Source organism: Hevea brasiliensis, chromosome 4, assembly GCF_030052815.1.
Source record: "Hevea brasiliensis isolate MT/VB/25A 57/8 chromosome 4, ASM3005281v1, whole genome shotgun sequence".
Taxonomy (NCBI): Eukaryota; Viridiplantae; Streptophyta; class Magnoliopsida; order Malpighiales; family Euphorbiaceae; genus Hevea; species Hevea brasiliensis.
This window is the reverse complement of record NC_079496.1, coordinates 84126298-84138802: the sequence shown is the minus strand read 5'-3', so window position 1 is coordinate 84138802 and position 12505 is coordinate 84126298.

The following is a 12505-nucleotide window of genomic DNA, read 5'->3' as shown; positions in this document are numbered from 1 at the left end:
AATGACCAAAATACCCCTGTGTCTTAATTTTGAGTTCTCAACTCAAAATAATTATTTCTCTTCTTCTAATCAATTTATATCAAATATAAATTAATTAATTAATCTCTATTAATTAATTTCTCATTAATTAAATTCATATTTAAATACTTTAAATAAAAATTTAACTTATACTATAAATCCAATAACCTAGATTTGGTTTCAAGTCATGCTAGGGACTTTGCAATCTAATTGCAAACCAAACCTATTTAATTAATCATTAAACTCTTTAATTAATTAATTAAATCATATTTAATTTGGTGATTACTTGTGTATGTGTGTAACTGACTAGGCTCATCACTAATTAGCAATGAGACATGATATCAACTCTTAATATCACCGGAACTCTGTCTTACCATAAATGATTTCTCTAAATCATTTTATGTAGCTCATAGACTATGATTAACACCTAGCATAGGATGCCATAGCCACCCAATCAGTAATAAAGTTTACCTTAAATGAACCTATAATCATATGTTACCAAGCACTAGAATCTCTTTGTTACGAAATCCCAACTTGAGATAGAGTCATGGTTTATGTCAAACCCCATTTGCTATGAATATTATGTTCTCGTTTAATTCTAGTTCTTGATTAAAAAGATTTTCTCATTAGAAACTCTTTTCTGATTAAATCTATCTGTCCTGGCCAGGAACTTGAAACATCAAGAACAATTAAATGAACATAAGATTTTATCCCTATTTACTTAGGGTAACAGATTCCATCTTGATCAACACCTACCTCCATATATAACTAGTAGGAGCCAACACATGCCCATATACCCATACATAGTACAAGTATGAAAGTAGTATCAAACTCAAACCATCTATATACAAGATAACTATGCTATCTCAGGTCTAAAGATTATATGCACTGATAAGATTTATGACAATATATTGACAAGAGTAAACTCCATGTGTTTGTCATAAACGTCACTAGTTCGGCCTACTTATCATGTATAAGTGCCTATCATGTTTGTTATATGGTATGAGACTAACCATTCCATCTTATTTACATCTCATATAAATAACTTGGGAACAAACATGATTACAATCTTTCTGGATAAGTCATGTCCTTATTGTGAAGTATCCTCGATTGTGAACCTATTTATGATACTTTGTGCTAGAAATACCGTCACTCATGTTCTTAACAACTTAAGAATAGAATTTTTAACAAAATATCAATGGACCTTTTCTATTACACATAAATATATTATGTAAATGGAAAAGTGAAAATGCCTTTAATTAATAAAAGTTGTACAAGATATATACTAAATGATATGCTCTAGGGCATACTACTAACATTTTCAGGCTGAAATTGGAGTACACAATGGACTTCGAGGATTTGCCAATTGATGATTCATTTCTTGATGAGTAATTACTAGCATTCTCTCAAGCTCCATGGTATGCTGACTTTGTTAATTTTCTTGTTTGTAGGGTATTGCCTCCAAATATGACTTATCAGCAAAAGAAGAAATTTCTACATGATGTTCGGTTCTACACATGGGAGGGACATCTACTGTACAAGAGATGTAATGATGAGCTGATAAGAAGATGTGTACCAGAAGAGGAAATAGAGAGCATTCTGCAACATTGCCACTCATCATTATATGGGGGACACTTTGGCACCTCAAAAACAGTAGCCAAGATCTTGCAAGCAAGGTTTTACTGGCCACATTTGTTTAAAGATGTAAGATCCTTTGTGTTAGCTTGTGATTAATGCCAAAGAACAGGAAATATTTTAAGAAGGAATGAGATGTCCCTGCACGGCATACTTGAAGTTGAATTGTTTGATGTGTGGGGAATAGACTTCATGGGCCCATTCCCCTCTTCTTTTGGAAAAAAGTACATATTGGTTGGTGTTGACTATGTATCCAAATTGGTGGAAGCAATAGCCACACCAACCAACGATGCCAGAGTGGTTACAAAGTTCCTTAAGAAAAGCATTTTCACAAGATTTAGCACACCACGAGCAATAATCAGCGATGGGGGAAGTCACTTCTGCAACCAACAATTTGAAACACTATTAAAGAAGTATGGAGTGACTCATAAGGTAGCCACACCTTACCATCCTCAGACTAGTGGGCAAGTGGAAATTTCAAATCAGGAGCTAAAATAAATCCTTGAGAAATAAGTCAATCGCTCAAGGAAAGATTGGGCCATGAAATTAGATGATGCATTGTGGGCATACCGCACTGCATATAAAACTCCCATTAGAACAACACCCTTCCGCTTAGTCAATGGGAAGGCCTGCCACCTACTCGTTTAACTTTAACACAAAGCCTATTGGGCCATCTAGACCCTGAACTTTGACCTCAAGGCTGCTGGTGGAAAAAGACTTCTACAGCTCAATGAGTTGGAAGAGATCAGACAGGATGCATATGAAAACGTCAGGATCTTCAAAGACATAACCAAAAGATGGCATGACAAGCACATCTCAAGGAAGGAAATCAAAGAAGGGGAACTTGTCCTGTTGTTTAACTCCAAATTAAAACTCTTTCCAGGGAAGCTGAAATTGAGATGGTCCGGACCTTTAAAGGTAACCCACGTCTTCCCGCATGGAGTAGTAGAACTGTAGAGCGAAACCTCAGGTGTATTTAAAGTCAATGGGCAGAGGTTGAAGCCTTACTTTCAAGGAGAACCCATAGAGAATGGAGTCAATTGCACCTTTGAAAACCCTCTTGACAGACCATGAAAGATGAAAGCAAAGTCCAGCTAAAGACTATAAACAAGCATTTTTTGGGAGGCAACCTAAAATTTTTCTAAACTTTTCTTCTTTCCCTTTCTTATTTTGATTTTTGTTTCATATTCATTAATGTTTCATTTTGTAGGACCTTCTAGAAAAGCAAAGAGCTGGAAGCAAGAGAGGAGAGGAATCATCAAGTTAAAACCATAAAAGAGAAAATTGAACAAAGCCAGGGAAGTAGCTCTATTGCTAACCTTTACATCCATTTTATGCATTATGGTGAGAAAAATTTTTCATAAGGGAAAAATTTGGAGAATCAGAAAATTACACATGTCGTGTATAGGTTTCATATGCTCGTGTAACTTTCTGAAAGTCTGTAAAACTCTTGCAAATTTTAACTCTGAGGGAGACAGGAAGTTACACGAGTCTATAGCCCAATTTACATGGGCCGTGTAATATTGCTAGGAGAATAACTTGAGGACAGAAGATTACATGGGTCCACTCATTTACACGGGTCGTGTACTGTGAAAAAACTTAAAATTTTTGGCAAAAACTTGCACGGCCCTACATGTTGGGACCCGTGTAGTGATACACGACCCGTATATCTCGTAGCAGATGTGACTCCTGGGGCATGAAATGCATGAAATGAAGGGTCACAATGACCCTTTAAATGCACCTCTCTTCCTTAAACCGCTCCCCATGCAAAAACCCTTCCTCTCCACCCCTCATAGTCTATAAAAACCCCTCAAATCTCCTCTCTATTCACCAAACCCTAGCTTTTCATCCTCCAAAAGTCTCCCATTGCTCTTACAAAGTGACTAGCAAGAAGAGTGGGCTCTTCCTCGAGGCAAGGAGGAGAATCCTCTCCTTCTTCCCCTCAGCCATCACCACAACACCCAAGAATAAGGACTGCACCACCTCCACAACCCCAACCCCAGCCACAAGCACCTCCTTCACTACCCCAGCAGCCACCACGACCCAAAATCTCCATCCCTTAGGGATTTTGAGATGATGCCCATAGAGCTTTGTGTACCCGGCTCCACACCCGAAAGATCATCTCAATGAAATACATGGATTTCAGGCTGCTGGATCAGATAGGGCTGCGAGAAGAAATCAATCGCCTCTTTGATAGCATTGGGTAGATAAGATTTGCCCAACTCCAGTTTCCTGCCTACTGAGACACCACCTTAGAGTTCCTGGGGAGTTTCAAGGCCACATTATGGCCCACGGATAGGGAGGACAGAGGAAGGGTTGAGTTTTGGCTTCTTGGTATCGACTTGGTGTTGAACATGGATGAGTTCAATGCCATTTTTGGATTTGATAGCACTGGACACTAAGAAATTCTGTAGAACCGGATGGTCTACAACAGCATTGACTTTTGGTGTTCTATAGCCTCGAACGAGGAGCCTTACAACTCCAGCAAGTCCAAATCTTCAGGCATTACCAGCCCTGCTCTGTGCTACATGCACCGGTTGGCCGCACACACTATCATGGGCCGTGGGGATAGCCTAGGTGTAGTAAACGCCAACGAGCTATTTTTCCTTTGGTGTATGGTAACTGGACAGCATTGCAGCACTGAATACTTTTTCTACAACCATCTTCGCTGCTTCTGTCACCAGCCCATAGGGCAAATTGTGCTCAGTGGCCTTATTACCACCATCGCGCTCCACTTCGGATTTGTTCCTGGTCATCACAGGCTACGCTCTATCGCTGGGACCTCCGAGATTGATCAAACCATCTGTGTATCCATGGGGATATGCAAGAAGGTCAGCAAAACATGTTACTTGATCAATGCCAAAGGGAATGTCATCCCTCAGAGAGACAAAATGCAAGAAGGCCCTGATGAACCCTCACACGCCCAGGATGAAGCCCAAGACCCACTCCATCACGAGTCTCCCACTCGAGTGCTTCCACATACACCACAAGTTGCAGACCCGATCCTTGCACACCTGCAGTGCATGGAGACCATGCTCAACATCAGGATGCAGGCACTCGAGGACAGCCTCCAAGAAACCCATAACAAACTCGACATGATTATGGAGAGGCTAGACGGAGAGGGACCATCCTTACCTTCGGAGACTTTTTGGAGCTAGGACTTAGGATAGGATTTTTCATGTACTAATTTATATGCCCTAATCCTACTCTTGTTCTTTTTGTCCAAACTTTTAATTTCTTAATGCATAGTATGTTTTTTTTTTATATATAATTCTGTGTGCTTTTATTTAATTTTGCATATTGTGCTGACACTGAGGACAATGCCAATTTTAAGTTTGGGGGTACATGGTCATTCCATGCATTGCATATCATTACATTACTTAAAATTATCTATATTATACTTGTGTATCAAAATTCAAAAAACATTGTGCAAATTTTGAACCTTGATTTTTTAAAACTTAGAACTATAACCTCAATGATCAATGAGCTAATAATTGGACTCCATGGGATGAGGAATAAATGTATCTAGATAGGCAAATAGGCTTTAATTTGTTTTCTGTGAAACAACTTAGTCACCTTAGTGGAGCTAGACTAGTTAAAACCCCTTCATAGTTATTAATTTGTCACACTTGACTTGCAAAATCGGGAGAAAATTTATGAAATACGAGCAAACCTAAACTTGCCTCACCAGCTCTAGAACATGTCTCTTGGACTTATCGAGGTGAAATTTTAGCATATGCTTGATAAAGAGATGATTAAGGCATTCTTTGATATAGCCTCGCTAAAGCCTTAGCCATTCTTAATTGAGATATCTACCCCTCGCAGCCAACTTGAGCCTGTGTTTTTATCCGTATAAGTTTCTTTGTCCACCCACAAATGTTTACCTAACCCCTAGCCTAAACACCTACCCTACCCTTTTGAGGAAGCTAAATGCATAAGTAAAAAAGTATATTAAGTGTAAAAAGGAAAATAGAGAGAGGATGAAGAACTCGAGAAAGAGTGCAAGTGTGAAAGTGAAACCAAAGAAAAATCTACCTTCCTAACCAAGCAAAAGCAATGAGTTTGGGGGAGAGGACAAAGTGACATAGACAAAAAAAAAGAAAAAAAAAAAAGAGAGAGAGCAAAAAGAGCAAAACGGAAAAAGAGTCCCAAGATAAGTATCATAGAAGCATGCTTGGCACTATAAGAAACTAAAAGCCCTTCCTCTCCATACAAAATTAGTAGAATAAACTTAGTATACTTGATATTTTATGCACACATGTTACCCTCATATTTGCATTCCCTAAAAACCTTTCATTGACAACCAAGTCATTATCCCTTTGTCCCCATTACAACCCTTTTAAAGACCTTTTGATCTTTTGAAAAGTATATGTTGCATTAGTAGAGATAGAAAATTGAGATATGCCTATGGAGTTGGAATTCAAATACTCCTAACACCTCAAGGACTCTAAAAAAAAACCTAACACTAAGACATTCAAAAAAGAGAGGAGCTACAGAAACACGTGGAGGAGGATGAAAAAATAAACACACAGCAAAAAGACAGAGAGAAATAACAGAGAAGAGGTAGAAACAGCAGAAAGAGATCCAAGGTCTGAGGAGATAGAGATCCATACACAGCAGTTTATTACTTTCTCATAGCCATTTAGAAGAGCAGGACATTAGTATCAAAGAGGAGCCTTCAGTCAAAGTTCCAAAAGATCAAATTTACAGATCCTTTTTGGTTCCCTTGTTCTATTTCTTCTAGATGATTTCTTTTTAATGTCTTTACCTTTTTATCATGATGTTTGCTAAACTCACCATGAGTGAGTAGTTTTCATATTCTGGAATTGGGAGAGTAACCTTGTAATCATTATTATGGATAAACATTAAGTTTTGTTTATCGGATTCGAGAATTGTTTCTTGATTTAATTTCTTGTGAACTTAATGCATGCTATGTATTGGTACCCACTTAGTATTAATTATAGATATTAATTGAAGGACTGAAAGGTGAAGATTAATATTAGAAAATCAAGATTTTGAACATAGGAATTCTGACCTAGACATAGGCTGATTACCTTTCTGGGATTTCAAAATTGGTCAAACACCTTAAAGGGTTTTAATTAATTTGATCGCCACGAAAGTCAGGTTTAAGTTAATTAAAATACACCCTAGGTGCCTTGAGAGAGGACTTAGGATACCTTAGGATTAATTTCCATCAAGGGAAATGATTCTTAATCCAGTAAATGAACAAGATAACATCCATAGTAAGATTCAAGTGTGAAATCTTAATTCTGAAATTGTTTCAAAATAGATTATTTCATTTTAAGTTTATCATTCTAGTGTTTAAAATAAACATATTTCATTCTCTCATTATTCGATTGCCTAAATAGTGAAAATCACTATGTAGTTTGGTAGTTACTAATTAAATTCTTCGTGGAACGGTACTCTACTCACTACTCTATTACTTGTTCACGATCTATACACTTGTGGGATTGCAAAACCAGCAAACAGCTAATAAGGTCATCATCTTCTCATTTACTCCTCATCTAATATTATTGCTAAAGAAACAAATCGTAGTTATAAATTAAGTTAGCAAGATCCCTCTTTAATTACACTAAAGAGAAATTTTTTTTTTCTTAGTGGTAGTTTTGAATGCCTCTAGAGACCTTTGGGGCGGTTGTTGAAATTGTTGGAAAACCATCACTGCTGACACTGTTTTTACATTGTTGGGGTAGTTCTTCAAGTGGTTAGTAGAGGTGATTTTGTGTGCCTTTGCTCCATTCATGCCTACTAATTTCATAATAGTTGAGGCACTCTCCTGCCTTCTTTAGGGGTGGTTTAAACCACTCATATACATATATATGTAGAGGTAATACATAAGTAGGGGTGAGCAAAATGGGTTTTAATAAAAAAATCAAAAGGAACTTATTTAATTTTTTTTTAAGTTAATAGGTTTAGTTTTAGTTAGTATTTTTTTTAAAATATTGATTTTTCAATTCAGCTCAATTAATTTAGTAAAAAAATCAAAATAATTGAACCAATATGAAGTTTTCTAAACTACATCATTTTGCTATGTGTGTGTGTGTATTCTAACTCTTTTATTTTGTGTAATATGCCTAACTTTCTTTTCCATTTTCGCCACTTGCCTTCTCTATCTCTTAAATAAATCTCATCTCATTCTCAGTCACAATACCGTAATCAATAATGGCCCAATAACAACAACGAATGGGCGTTGTCTCCTTCCACCTCCTTTACTACATCTTCTCCAGAATCTAGCTTCAACTGCAATTCCCTATTCTCAGCTCTCATCTCTCATTGATTTTTTCATTTACCCCTTCTACAATTCCCTTTCCTCCAATCCATAAAGTTTCCCTATATCTTATACTCGTGTTACATGTACTACTACTAGTGTTATGATTCCCTATTGTATTGCTAAAATTGTCTCTCAAATTCCATTGTTTTTGGATCTAGTGTTGCATTACATTAATTTGTTCTAACAGTGGAATGCGTGTGGGGTAAGCTGGGTTAGCCTTTGAATTTGAGAATTTTGCTTTTGTATTTTATTTTCCTTTCTTTTGTATTGATACAAAATTTGAGAATTTTGCTTTTGTATTATTTTTTTTCTTTTTTCTATGATTTTGCCTTTGTATTGTATTTTTTCCTATGCTTGCATCAAGTTATTAAGATTGGCGAAGGGTGTTGTGAATTTGCGATTGAGAAAATCTAAGTTTTGCATATGCTTGCATTGGTTGCATTGGTTTTGAGTTGAACTAAACTAATTTGGTTTAGTTTGATTCGATTCTTCTATCGTTTCAATTCAGTTTGGTTCCCATTTTATAGAATTTTCATTTTTTTTATTTCAATTCATTTCAAAAATCAAACTAACTAATTGCAAACTGTTATTCATAGGGGTGGTTGCTGGTATTACTATGGTTTCAATGTTAGTAGTATGCTCCAAAGCATATCATTGTATTGCATCATGTAAATATTTATTCTAATTTAATGGTAATTTTATTTTCATTTATATTTGAATAGTTTGAATTTAATTGAAAAGTCCTTTAATATCTTGTTATATATTCTATTTTTAAGTTATTAAGAATACGAGGGGCAAAATATTCTAGTACAATATATTATAAATTCAGTTCACGATCAAGGATACCTCATTGGGTATGATTTCAGATTGATTGTCACTTATGTTTGTGTCCATCGTTTAGTATGAAATACTAATGGGACAGAATGGTTCGTTTCATGCCATAAGACAAACATGGTGGGCACTTATAAGATAAATAGGCTGAACCAGTGACATAAGATGACTTATATATGGAGTTTACTCTTGTCAATACAAAGTCATTCAGATCATAAAAGTGCATATAATCCCTTGACCTAAGATAACACAGTTATCTTGCATATAGGTAGTTTGAGTTTGATACTGCTTTCATACTTGTACTATGTATGGGTATATAGCCATGTGTTGGCTCCGACTAGTTATATATGGGGATAGGTGTTAGTCAAGATGGAATTCATTACCCTAAGTAAATAGGGATAAAATCCTATGTCCATTTAATTGTTCTTGATGAATTCAAGTTCCTGGCGAAGATAGATAAACTTAGTTAGAAAAGAGTTTCTGACAGAAAAGTCTTATTAATCAAGAATTAGAATTAAAGGAGGACATAAGATTCCAAGCAAAAGAGTTTGACATGAAACTATGACTCTAGCTGGAATTGGGATTTTGTAACAGAGCGATTCCAGTGCACGATACGTATGATCAAGGTTCATGAATTAAGAAATTAATTCAGAACTAATTGGGTAGTCATGGTACATTATACTAGATGTTAATAATGATTTATGAGAACTTAAATGAAAAGGGAATTTCATTTTAAGTTTGGAATGGTTCCAATAATATTAAGGAGTTAATATTATTCTCATTATCAATTAGACATGAACCTAACAAGTCACACACATAAGAGTAACTTGATCAAAGTATAATTAATTTGATTAATTAATTAAATTAATAAATTTAGTTTGTAATTACATTACAATTACAAAGCCCCTAGTATGACTTGAAACTAAATTTACCAATGAAAGTATTTAAGTTAATATTTAAAGTGTTTAAACATAAACTTGAATAATTAAGCTTATTGTGACACCCCTTACCCGTCTACAGTGTAGCCGAGCAAGTTATGCCACTCAGTGTGTCGGAGCACCAATTCATGTTTCTATTACAATTTATCCCTTTTAATTCATTTATTTTCAATTTTTTGATAAATCTGGATTTTTCTGCAAATTTTATAGAAAATCCGGTAGAGTGCCGGCTGTAAATTGGAAAAACAGTTCTTCTGAACCTGTTTAAAACACTTTCAATATAATTTCCAAATACAAACTCCATTATACACATTTCAAGTCAATCTCAAAATCTCAATCTCAAATTACAACACTATTTTTAGAAATTTTTCTTTTCTCTTCATTACTGGAAGCGCATTCATAAATATTTCCCAACATAATATACAGAAAATTTCAATAATATGAAATTTCACATATTTACATCATTAAATAATTTCGAGAGTTTATAGTTACAATCCCATAACTAATTCAAAATACAAAATGCTACCCAAAATCCTAATGTCCTACCATTTGCACTGCATAGGTGAGGTGATTCTGGACTTTGGATGCAGCTCTGAAGGCTCACCCTGTTTGATGTCTACTAGGCTCCCCAGCTAGGTCTCCAGTACCTGCGCGTGGCAAAAGCGACGTGCTAAGCAATTCTGCTTAGTGATGACAATATAAAATAAAATAAAATAACTAAAATAAAATAATATGCAGAATGTGTGTTTACGTTTTCGGGTAGACTTAATTTCTGATATTATTTGCAGTATTATCCATTGAAAATTTTGTAAGGTTTATTATCATTGCCGGAGTAAACCATACTAGTTAACTGGACTGGATAAACAGATAAACTGGCACTGGGTACTAAGTACCTCGGACCATCACACCATCGGTCACATTGTGTCTCCCAGTGTACAACAGAACAGCTAATCAGCTGTAATAATCATCAGGGATAAAACCCGAGCGCAACAACTCAAAAAACATAGCCAAAGGCTATTATGTCACAGAATGGCATGGGAAGCCATGAACACAGAATGGCATGGAGCCTTATGCAGTACTGATAACAGAACCCTATTGGCATGCCAACCTATCCAAACCAATCTTGCTAGGTATACTAGGGCATTTTACACTTCTAAGTTTCACAATTTTCGAAATTCAAGTTTTAGTGTTACTATTCCATTCATTAGTCAACAAAAATGTTGACTTTTGCATAGGCAATAGGTACATTGGTTCTAATACTCCCAACATACCACATTTTGTATTCTAAATTTGTTGGAATTGATTGCCAATACCATTTCTAAACTTAATGTTAATTGGATAGAATTTTTAGTTTTCATACTTTGCCTTTACTGTTCCATTAGTCATTTTTACAATGGGAATTTGGCAAAATGATCAACATGAAAGTTGTTCCTTATTTTGTCTAGTTGCATTTCATTTTTGGAATCACTCCATTTGGAGTTTTATATCTCAGTTATGGCCCAAAAACCACAACTGGCCGGATTTAAAGTTTTCCAGAATTTCTGGACTGACCAAATCTATAGTACTTGGAACAGTGAATGTAACTCACTTTTTGAATATGTTTTGGTCATAATTTGGGTTAGGTTTCTTCATAAAAGTTGTAGATCTATATCTCAGCTTGTTGTTGGTAAAATTTTAGGTCAATTGGACCTTTCTACACTGATTTATGGCCAAATGACCAAACACTGTTTATTTGGTTATTTTGCCCAGGCAGAATGCATGTCACCCGGACTAGGGCAAACTTTTGGTCAACTTGGTTTGGTTTGGTTTTCTGGGCATGGTTTTTTCACCAAAGTTGTGCCATTATGTGTCTAGTTTTATGCTCAATTGGCCTTGCACCAATTAAACCTCTACAATTCAAGTTATTACTGCCCAAACCTACTGGACTCATGTCCAATCCTGCAGGTCCAAGGGCAGCCACACCAAGCTCTAATCCCACTACACAATGCACTTCATTTTTTATTCAAACAATACCAAATGGTCACTAATTGACCATTAAAACCTACTTTCATTATCACATATTTAAAGTCTCATTTTTCACCCCAAACCCTAACTCAAATATCACAAACCATGCATTATCATGGCATTTCATCACTTCACTTACAAGGTACATATTAAGGGCAGCCATACTAGCATGTTAACTCCATAAAACTCATCATAAGCATATCCTAACCAAGGCTGCTGAAAATAAGGGATGGCATACAAATGGTGTCACACCCTATCCCTTATAAGGCACGACATGTTCCCATAGCATACCTAATGAATTACCAAACTCCACCTACAGAAAACCCATTAGTTATGCTATAAAGGATTTTAAAACAAATCATAACTTTTTATCTTATCAATTCTTTTACGGAAAACTGCATGAGAATAGTAAAAATTCCATGTAAACATTCATTGGAAATAATGATAGACTAAATATTACAAAAGTTACATTTTCATAAGTCTCAAAGTAAAATACAAAATAGTTACAAACTCAAAATGAGATAGCAATGTAATGCTTTTAAATACAAACTGCTCAATATCCGTACATCCATACATATAGGTACAAAATACATCCAAAGGAATCACAAGGGTATACCTAACGTAAATACCCACAAACAATACCAAAATGCTGCTTTCAAGTCTCTCACTCGGCAGCCTTCTCCTTTCCCTTACCTGCTATAGCATAAAGAAGCTATCGCTGAGTATATCACTCAGTGGTGCACAACTAATAACTTTAAAACTTAAGGTAAAACACAATTTGTCAAAG